Below are 11,638 nucleotides of genomic sequence, written 5' to 3' on the forward strand. Positions count from 1 at the left end.
CTCCACCAAAAATCTGCTAGAACTGATACATGAATTCAGCAAAGTCGCAGGGTACAAAATCAATGTACAGAAATCGGTGGCATTTTTATACACCAATAATGAAGCAAGAGAAAGAGAAATACAGAAACTGATCCCATTCACAACTGCACCAAGAGCCATAAAATACCTAGGAATAAACCTAACCAAAGGTATAAAAGTTCTGTATGATGAAAACTATAGAAAACTTATGAAGGAAATTGAAGAAGACACAAAGAAATGGAAAAACATTCCACAGTCATCAACTGGAAGAATAAAAATTGTTAAAATGTCAACACCACCCAAAGCAATCTACACATTCAATGCAATCCCAATCAAAATTGCACCAGCATTCTTCTCAAAGCTACAACAAATAATCATAAAATTTGTATGGAACCACAAAAGGCCCCAAATAACCAAAATAATATTAAAGAAGAAAACCAAAACGAGAGGCATCACCATCCCAGACTTTAGCCTCTACTACAAAGCTGTCATCATCAAGACAGTAATGTATTGGCACAAAAACAGACACATAGACCAGTGGAATAGAATAGAGAACTCAGAACTGGACCCACAAATGTATGGCCAACTAATCTTTGACAAAGCAGGAAAGAGTATCCAATGGAAAAAAAGACAGCCTCTTTAACAAATGGTGCTGGGAGAACTGGACAGCAACATTCAGAAGAATGAAACCAGAACGCTTTCTTACACCATACACAAAAATAAACTCAAAATGGATAAAGGACCTAATGTGAGACAGGAAACCATCAAAACCCTAGAGGAGAAAGCAAGAAACAACCTCTTTGACCTCAACCGCAGCAATTTCTTACTCTACACATCTCCAAAGGCAAGGGAATCAAAAGTGAAATGAACTATTGAGACTTCATCAAGATAAAAAGCTTCTGCTCTGCAAAGGAAACAATCAAGAAAACTAAAAGGCAACCAATGGAATGGAAAAACAAATAGATGCAAATGACATATCAGATAAAGGGCCAGTATCCAAAATCTATAAAGAGCTCACCAAACGCCACACCCAAAAAACATAAATAGACACTTTTCCAAAGAGGACATCCAGATGGCCAACAGACATGTGAAACAATGCTCAATGTCACTCATCATCAGGGAAATACAAATCAACACCACACTGAGATACCACCTCACACTGATCAGAGTGGCTAAAACGAACAAAGAAGAAGACTATAGATGCTGGCGAGGATGTGGAGAAATGGGCACACTCTTGCACTGTTGGTGGGAATGTAAACTGGTGCAGCCCCTCTGGAAAACAGTATGGAGGTTCCTCAAAAAGTTAACAATAGAACTCCCCTATGACCCAGCAAGAGCACTGCTATGAATTTACCCAAGGGATACAGGGGTCCCGATGCATAATGGCACATGTACCCCAATGTTCACAGCAGCACTCTCAACAATAGCCAAAACATGGAAAGAGCCTAAGTGTCCATTAACTGACGAATGGATCAAGAAGGTGTGGTTTACATATATACAATGGAATACTACTTGGCAATGAGAAAGAATGAAATCTGGCCATGTGTAGCAACATGGATGGAACTGGAGGGTATGATACTAAGTGAAATAAGTCAGTCAGAGACCATATGTTTTTACTCACATGTGGATCTTGAGAAACTTAACAGAAGACCGTGGGGGAGGGGAAGGGGGAAAAAGTTCAGAGAAGGAGGGAGGCAAACCATAAGCGACTCTTAAACTGAGACAAACTGAGGGTTGGTGGGGTGTGGCAGAGAGGGGAAAGTGGGTGATGGGCACATGTTGGGATGAGCACTAGGTGTTGTATGGAAACCAATTTGACAATAAATTATATTTTAAAAAAATACAAAGTTAAAGCAGATAAGAGATTACTTTCTTTTGAGGAGAAAGGCTGGGAGGACAAGGAGTGGAAAAGGGGACTGTTTCTCATTATTTGATATTAACAGTAACATATACTATTGTAACATATATTATAAAATGTAATACATTCTAACTTAGCTGATATGTTTGCAAGTAATAAAGTAAATCTGTCCTCCCGGTTTTCCTGCACAACCTTGAACAGACCCTCCTCCTTCAGTTAATCTATAAAATGAGAAGGTTGAAGAAAATGATCACTAGCTAACTTCCACAATACCTGGAAACAGTTTATTCTCCTTCTTTCCATAGGCAGATCAAGTAACCTAACCAGGGTTCACTATCTTGCAAACACAAGCCACCAAAGAATTGTGTAAAAATAGCAGAATTCATCTAAACAGATTCCTCAGCATTATTCCAAAAAGAAAGTATCTACCCTAATTATAGACATAAAGAATATCAGCATTGTATAGGTTAGGAAATACACTGTTGTTGGTTTTTTTGGTCATAACTTTGGAAAACTGTTCATTTTACAAATAAAAGGCAATACACCAATAACCTCGTGCACACACCTGAAATCATTCAAAAAGACTTTCATCTATTTCTTCAATAAGTATATACCATGCATCTATAATGGGCCCAGAACTACGATATATACTATTACAAACAAGACAGATCTAAGCTCTACTTCCCATTGAGTTTACAAAATATATACTATGGAATAAGAACTAAGGTAAGTGCAGTGTTAAAAGAACACATAGAACTTGGTAGTAAAGGGTGGGAAATGGGGGAGGGAGGAAGCAGACAGTGAGGGAAGATTTTCTGGAGGAAAGAACATCTAAACAGATATGAATCAAGAATAGAAATTAATCCTGAGGAAGGAGGGAGAAAAGAAAAAAGGGGAATAATATGTTCGGAAAATAAAAGGCAAGAGAGCATGCTTTGGAGTGGTGGTTAGAGAGGAGCAAAGTAAGAGAACAAAAATAATAAGAGTTCAAAATATCCTTAGTGTGCAGTGCAATAACAAATCAAGCAGGGGTGAGGAAAGCAGAGGTTCATGTTGTTCTCTAAAGGTTACAAACAAAAACTCAAAAAGGGTAAAGATTCATTTCAAGGCCCTTCCTCTTTTGGGGAAACCATACAAAAGTCACCCTGACATAAATGAAAGCTCTAAGTGAGAACAATGTTCTATAAAAACTGTCACTACTGGATTCCTTTAGTTCAATATCTAGAGTCTACAAGTCCTAAGCACCTCAAAATTAGTAAAGAAGTAAAACCATCCAGTTTATTTCCTGATTCTTAAAGCCTATGCCAAACAGCACAATTTCTTTACATAATGTAACTGGTAATTCTAGAGAAACATCACAAACTAAATGACAGCACATTCCTAACCTTAAAGTATTAAATTGTTCATGTTCAAACAAACCTTAAAAGCAAGCAAGTCAAACAAGTCGAAATAATCTGATAGAAAATCTTAGACTATTGCAGCATTTCCCAACTTGCATTTGGCATGTCTTTAACAAGAATTTTATCCACACCTTAATTCCAGCTATGTAATCAAACTCTGGAAGAAACCATAACAACATGACATGAAAACACAGAGGATGATTTATGATCACATGCTAGGTAGGCTAGTCTCAATTACAAGGATCTTGTCAGTAAATTTACATTTAATAAACATCAGCAGAATGTATCCTATACTTATTTAAATTTAAGTCAGGCCTATAAACATAAAATACATATAAAAATTATAAAATGTTATTAATATACATATAATCAGACAATGTTTTACAATGTCTGACATTAAGAATAAAAAGAAAACAGACTTAAAGTAACCAATATAAAACAGATGACAAAATCAAAGGAGTATTCACAACTCCATAGTTAATGAAGATACTAAGCAAGGCTACTGCAAATGGCTTCATGGATTAATGTAGGGGTGTCAATCATGTATACACAGAAAGACTAGGCAATACACATTAAGTTGGAAGGTAATGTAAATAAACACACATAACAACAGCCACCTTAGAGAGCCCAAGTCTCAGTAGCAATGGAAAACAAATATAAAAATAGAATAAAATAACATAAGCAAGGTTCTGAATGTATAAAATTGGTCTGGAGCTAGCACCATTTATTTATTCATTCTTATCAAATACTTCCTAAGGGCCTACCATATACCAGGTACTGATAGAGCAGTGACCTAAACAGACAAAATTCCTGTCCTCATGAAGTTTATACCTGTGGTGAAAAGGGGAGGCAGGAAATAAATAAAGCAAAATATTTAGAATATCACGTGGTGATAAGTACTGTGGAAAAAACTGAGAAAGTGGGGTTAAGGAGTCCTGTGAAGAGGGTGTAGTTATTTTAAATAAGAGGGCCAAGAATGGCTTCAATGAGGTGACCACTGCAACAGAATGAAGATTCTACCAGACATGAGAAACCTGTCTTTGCCATTCTCACAGAAAAATGTTATGCTCTATTCTACTATCCAATCATCTCTACCCCAATTCTAGTGACCGACTAGGTGGTTGCCTGATTACAAGTAAGTGATGCAAAACAACCTCACCACATTCCTAAGGGTTTGTTTCAGAGACTGGGTGAAATACAAAATTTGTCAAAAGCATCTGGCAACAGGGCCCCAGCTTCAGGACTATTTGAGGTACATTCCCATATAATCTACATCACGGGTGGGCAAATTACAGCCAGGAGGTCCAATCCAGCCCACTGTTTCTGAGCCACATTAACCTGTTTACATATTAAGTATGGATACTTTTGCACTATAATGGCAGATGTGAAAAGGTGTGACAGAGACCACATTACCCTGCAAAGCCTAAAGTATTTACTATTCAGCCCTTTACAGAAACTGTGATGATACTTGGTCTAGATCATCATGATCATCACCACCACCACCACCACTACCACCCCTTCATAGTAAGACCACTGTCAGGGCCATCTTCATGAGCACATGACCAATGTAGTCACACAGAATCCTGCCTCAAAAAGGCCCCATGCTTGGGGTTTAATGCTCTGTGGCCACCTTCTTAAAATTCTTAATAATTTTATCTTTGAATCAGAGTTTTATAAGTGAACTCCAATGGGACAACAGAGCATGTGCCAGGGGCTTAGTACCTTGGCTCATAAGCAGTCCACCTCCCAAGGAAGAATTCTCAGTCAGCTGAACCTTCTGGTTCAGCTTGACCTCCCCACCTTTACCCCATGAGCAGAAGTATAGCAAGGCTCTGGCCAGCCCCATCCCAGGCTGGCATCACCATGACATTCACAGGCAAACCAGCAAGATCTTCTCCTCTTGCTGATTCAAGTATGGAGCAAGTCCTAGCATGGAGGATGCAATCCTTGGGAGTTGTCCATCTGCTGTGGGTTGAGACAGCAGACCTACAGAAAGGGACTGTCCCGGGCCAAGACTCTACATTTTCATTTGGCATTGGACCCTGCAAATCATGTAGCTAGACCTCACTGTTTCCATAAAACAAAAACTATAAACTGAAGTTGTGAAAGTTCCATTGTTCAATCAAATTCATAAAATTACTATTATTTGTCCCGTTTCACTCTGAGCCAACCTCCTTCATCTTGCTCTAGCCATACAATTTTCTTATTTCTTAAACAAATTCATTTCCACCAGAGGCCACAACCACACTTGAAATACTCATCAACTAGAACAGTTCAATCAAGTCTCACCCTGTCATACCTTCAGAGTGGATAAAGTTCTCTATTATCCTGATTTCAATCAACTGAGGGGTCAAACCAACTGGTGTGACATCTCCAAAGATGGTCACCACTAATTTCTTACCTCCTTATAAATGCATGCCTCTCCTCCACTAAAAGATGGAATTTATTTCCTCTCCCTTTGAATCTGGGCTGGACCTATGACTGCTTTAACCTTTAACACACAAGAGAACTGAAATTAGTCAGTCAACAATATCAGCTGGGCTCCCAATCAATAGTCAGAATTGACTGCTAGCCAAGTGAGTGAACTATATTCAACCCAAATAAGCCATAAAATGGCTGCAGCCCCTGCTAACATCACATGGAGCAGAAGATAATGTGATCAGAGCCAACCCATGAGATCCTAAAACGTAATAAAATGCTTGTGTATGCAGCAGTTTGTTATAAAACAATATAAAATGAAAACAAAATCTGAATACCAGGTCTATCACAGCGGGGCCTATTAATTAACCTCTTTATGTCTCATTTTTTCTCATGTGCAAAGTGAGGATTATGACATTATTTCATAGAAGTGGTCCAAGGATTAATTGTACCCATTTTCTATCCCGGGGTCAGTGAATGCTTTCCATTCACTGGAAATACTTAAGTAATAGTATATACTTAAGTAGTATAGTAAATAGTAGAATAGTAATACTTAAGTAGCCCTGCTTCAAATATTCAATTCTGCCACTGTAAATGAATAGACATGGATGTGTAAACAGTAAAACTTTATTTAAAAAACAGTACTTGGAACATAGTTTGCTGATCCCTGCTTTATATTTTGAATGTGATTTGAGTTACCAGGTGTATGCATTTGTCACAACTCATTCAATAAGCCACATAAGATTTGTGCATTTCACTGTATGTTAATTTTATCCTCAAAGAAAGAGAACCATGAAATAACAAACTCTAAGCTAATGATAAGCACGTCATTTGCAGTGAGTTACACTGGTATCTGCAAGTTTGAAAGCGTCAAAAAAAAAAAAAGGGGACTGACAGGTATACAACACAAAAAATAAACTGTTGGCAACTACAGACCCTACCATTGGTATTTGGTATATGGGGGTTAACGGTATAATTTTTCAACATTTCTATATATGTATTTGAAAGTTTTAATATTAAATGTGGGGAAAGGGTAATTCAATAAATTTTTGAGCAAAGAAATGAAAATCCAATTTAGGTTCTACAAATATGACTCACACGGTGCAAAAGACACTCTGAAGGATGGTCAGATGAAGGAAGAAAGTAGTAAGCAAGCTATTACAATAGATGCCATAGAAAGTATTAACATTTAAAGAGTTAAGTACAAAATGAAATCACAAAGAGAAGTCAGAGAAGTAAAGAGTAGTAAGCTGGGGCACCTGGGTGGCTCAGTCAGTTAAGCATCCGACTTCAGCTCAGGGCATGATCTCACGGTTCGTGGGTTCGAGCCCTGTGTCAGGCTCTATGCTGACAGCTAGCTCAGAGACTGGAGCCTATCTTCAGATTCTGTACCTTCCTCTCTCTCTCCCTCCCTCCCCTGCTCACGCTGTCTGTCTGTCTCTCTCTCTCTTTCTCTCTCAAAAATAAATAAAAATTAAAAAAAAAATAGTAAGCTTCTTCCTCTCAGGAATAAGAAACGAGTTTCAAAGAGAAAATTCCCAGGGTCAATGTAATAGAAATCAAGGAAGATGAGAACTGAAAAATATCTACCGGATTAAGCAATGGGCAACTCTGATGATGTAAAAGTGGTGTGGTTAAGAATATAAACCAGATAAAGAATCCTGATAAATTCAAAGGAAACAAACAATTAAGGACCAAAGGAACAGAGCTGAGCCAAGAAAAGAAGGCAAAACTAGACAGCAACATAAGGTAAAAGACTGCAATATTTCTTCAGCATGGAAAACAAAAGTAAATGACTACACGTAAAAACTCCCATGTATTATCTCATCCAGAACATGTGCTATTGGGTATGGCAGTCCGCCATGGGCCTAAGTGTCTCTGCACAGTCTTGCTGAGTGTGAAAGTCTGCACAACTTATCTATTTCCTGGTACTGAGTGGATTCTTGTAATTAAGTCACCTAGGCAACAAAGAAGGTCAAGGTTACCAGAGCACACAACTGTACTGGAGGGAGAGGTGAACTAGCTTTTTTGTTGCTTGCTACAATGTTGCTGCTTGCTGAAGTGCTAAGAGCGAGGTCCTGAGTTCCTCTGCTGTGACCCACTAAGTGCATCTATCTAGACCCATCACCTTAATGGGACATGGGTGCAAGGAAAATGTACCCAAATATGCTGACATTCATGCAGCTCGCTGTGCTATGAGTAATAATACTATTTGTTTCTGATCTGGGAGTCTCCTGTTTTCCGGTACTAACCATGAACCATTAAACATTAACAAATAAATGTCTTAAACTGTAAATAGGATAAAATCAAATCTTAAAACTTTTCACAGTACTTGAGGGGGCAAGAAAGAAGTAGTTGCTATTCCTGCTGCTGTATACAAAAAGATACAAAAGTGGTCACAAACAAAAACATATATAACATTTCATAGTTGATACCTTATGTTATTCATAATATTTACTTACCATGTAACAATTTCTATTGCATCTTTTACATATATTACAACGTATTATTCTCATAATAATCCTTATGAGGTAAGTACTGATATGACAGAACTGAGGCTTCAAAATGCTAAATAAATTAACTAAGGTAAGGGCTCACAAACTGTAAACAGCACAACCTAAAGTCCAGATGACTTTAAAACATGTTTGCTTTTTAGGGGCGCCTGGGTGGCTCAGTAGGTTGAGCGTCAGACTTCAGCTCAGGTCATGATCTCATGGTTCATGGGTTCGAGCCCCCGGTCCGGCTCTGTGCTGACAGCTAGCTCACAGCCTGAAGCCTGCTTCAGATTCTCCCTCTCTCTGTGACCCTCCCCTGCTTACACTGTCTCTCTCTCTCTCTCTCTCTCAGAAATAAAAACATTTTTAAAAATTTAAAACATGTTTGTTTTTTTAGCCACCAACAGTTAATCCCTTCCCTGCTTTAGCAAGAACAACTCTAATTCTCCAGATACAAGACCAGACTAGATCTTTACAGTATGAATACTTCAATAGGTTCACAGAAAACTAACATTTTGGAAATGTTAATCTTAAATTATTCTTTAAAAATCTGTGATCAAAATTTAGGAACAGATAGGTTAAACAAATCTAAACCACTGTCTTTACTGCAGAATTTCTCATGGTTTTAATATGCAAATACATGTTTTAACATGCTAATATATACCACAAATCTTCTAAGACCATCTATTACCATCATTCTGGAAAAATTTGGGAAACTCCTGCTACAATCAACAGTGCCAACTTAACCTGTATACAGAACATCTTTGAAACCTCAGTAGTCAGCTTGGTATAGGTACATAATCCTTTAAAATAGAAAACATCAAAGTTAGAAATGTAGCCAAACAGCTCCAAGCCAAATGAACTACATAGTTTGGCACCATTGCTCATTTTTTACCAAACAAAACTTAATTTCCGATAACACAAAGAAACCACATAGCACACCTAGCTTTTGCTAAAATTAGAAGGGTAACAATTCAGGCTTTTTGTAGCTCTACATTATTATCCACTGCTTTACTTAACAAAATTCAGAACCCTATAACAACCAAAGGGAAGAAAATATCACAGAAAAAGCAGTTTCCACATTAAACGTGTACATTGATTAATGGTGGTGAGTCATTCTGATGGTCACCACCACTAACTTTCCAATATGGAAAGCTAAATTTTAACTCTATCAATAAGTGATAAATTAACATTACAGACTATTTTACCCCTAAGCATATCTGCCTGTCTCCTACTTAGCTCTTAACATTCAACACTTGAAATCATTTATTGCTCAATAATTTATTAATCAATCCAGAGTTTTCAAAGAAAACCTGAGCTAAAGACAGGCACACAGCAGTTGTGTTCATCATATAATCCAGAGCTGCAGATGTTTCCCCAAAGAGTCTACTAGACAATTCAGCTGCTTCTTCCGAACACCTATAGTTATTTATCAAGCCATTCTCAATAAAACCCAGAGTTATACTAGACAGATGAAATAGCTATGCAATTACAAACCAACAGGAATTAAAATCCAAATTTAAACTATAATTCTCAAACATTTTGCCTTACAAGGAAAATAACTGATATCCTACCATGAATAGTATCTTTACAAGAACCAGTTTTTTGCCCTCAGCTCTGAAGGAATGCTTCTACCCATTCAGTCCATTTCAAAGTCTATGTAGGACATTTCTCAGGTGGGGGGGGGNAATAAAGTGATATTGTCCATTTATTGTGAAAGGAGTTGTAGGGATAAAGAAAAAAAAATCTTAAAACTGGGTGAGTAAATTTCAATACATTAATGTTAGGATTTTTTTTTCCCAGTAATAATTAAGTCACTGGTCATAATTACTGAAAGGAAATGTGACAAATTATTTTACGGCACAGCTACATCAATTAAAAATGTTTTGAGGGGCACCTGGGTGGCTCAGTCAGGTAAGCATCCAACTTCGGCTCAGGTCATGATATACAGTCCGTGGGTTCGAGCCCCAAGTGGGGCTCTGTGCTGACAGCTCAGAGCCTGGAGCCTGCTTCAGATTCTGTCTCCCTCTCTCTCTGCCCCTCCCCCACTCACTCTCTGTCTCTGTCTCTCAAAATAAAATAAAGACCAAAAAAATGTTTTGAGTAGTGACTTGCGTACGAGAATATGGCTGATTCTCATAAGCAAAACCCCAAAGAGAAAGAATTCAAATTAGCTAATGCCATTAAGAGAATAAACAGAAATAAGAAAGATTAGAAAAAAGACACTGGAAAGAGTATTAAATATTTGCTGCATTTTATTTTAGCTAACATCTGCAAAAACAAGAATGTCTTTTTAAGAAAATTACCAAGGGGTGTGTCTTGGTGGCTCAGTAGGTTAAGCATCCCACTTTGGCTCCGGTCATGATCTCATGGTTTATGAGTTTGAGCCCTGCGTCAGGCTCTGTGCTGGCAGCTTAGAGCCTGGAGCCTGTTTCACACTGTCTCTCTCTCTCTCTCTCTCTCTCTCTCTCTCTCTGCCCCTCCCCTGCTCATGCTCAGTCTCTCGATCTCTCGATCTCTCTCTCTCAAAAGTATAAACATTAAAAAAAAAATGAAAAGAAAAATGCCTTCCATAGCGGCAACAATATTTTCTAAACCGTTCTAAAAATACTGATATTTTCACAAAATGTAATATAGATCATTTGAAGGTTTACAGGATGTAAACCGGATGAAATGGAAGCATCATGAGTTTATATCTTAGAAAAATCCAAAACTGCACACATTGGAAGTTCTTCTTTCAATAGCCTTCATATTTTGTCAAAATCCACTTACTGTTAGAAATTCTTTGTAATGATAGGAATTCTTTGTTCGTAACTAAGTCTCACATTTGCAAATATATATTTGAGAGGTGAAATCTGCACTAATATATCTACATCTGCAAAACTTCACCAACAGCACTATTAATTACACCATCAATGCTACATAGTAATGTTTTCCTATTCTTCCTTAGTGAAAAGGTTTAATTACCACATGAAAGTTTGTAACATGCTATCTAACTACAAAAGAGTCAACTATAGCTGAGCCCATTTTTTAAAGAGGGTTTAGAACAGAAATCTCCAAGACGCTACCAGAATTCAAACTACAGGAAAAACTACATTAGAGAAACTGACACTGAAAATATACAGGAACACTTTTCACAACATACAAAGATTTATGTGGTTGAACTGGAAAACCTTGTATTTAATGAAAAATAATTTTTCAAACAAGATTTTCATTTTTCCTAGCAAAACTTCTTTCCTCTCCTGCCCCACCGCTCCCCTCCCCCCCAAAAGTGAGGATAGAAATAAAGTCTTAACACTAACAAAATGGAAAAGGACAAAATGACAAGGTTAACCAGAGCTGAGACACAAGATCAGCACCACCAGTCTCCATTGTTACACAATTTGTCAACCCACATTTTTCACCGAATCCACATCCCACCTTACATTGTGCTTACATCTCCTCCCCCC

At 37.7% G+C, this 11,638-nt stretch overlaps 1 protein-coding gene across 1 annotated transcript in view; it reads right to left on the bottom strand.

Annotated features, from left to right (window-relative positions):
* The window catches only part of NDFIP2 (Nedd4 family interacting protein 2), a 66,046-nt gene that overhangs the window by 53,688 nt on the left and 720 nt on the right, over window positions 1-11,638 (bottom strand). The window lies entirely within an intron of this gene.

Source organism: Crocuta crocuta, unplaced genomic scaffold (genome assembly GCF_008692635.1).
Source record: "Crocuta crocuta isolate KB4526 unplaced genomic scaffold, BGI_CrCroc_1.0 scaffold189, whole genome shotgun sequence".
Taxonomy (NCBI): Eukaryota; Metazoa; Chordata; class Mammalia; order Carnivora; family Hyaenidae; genus Crocuta; species Crocuta crocuta.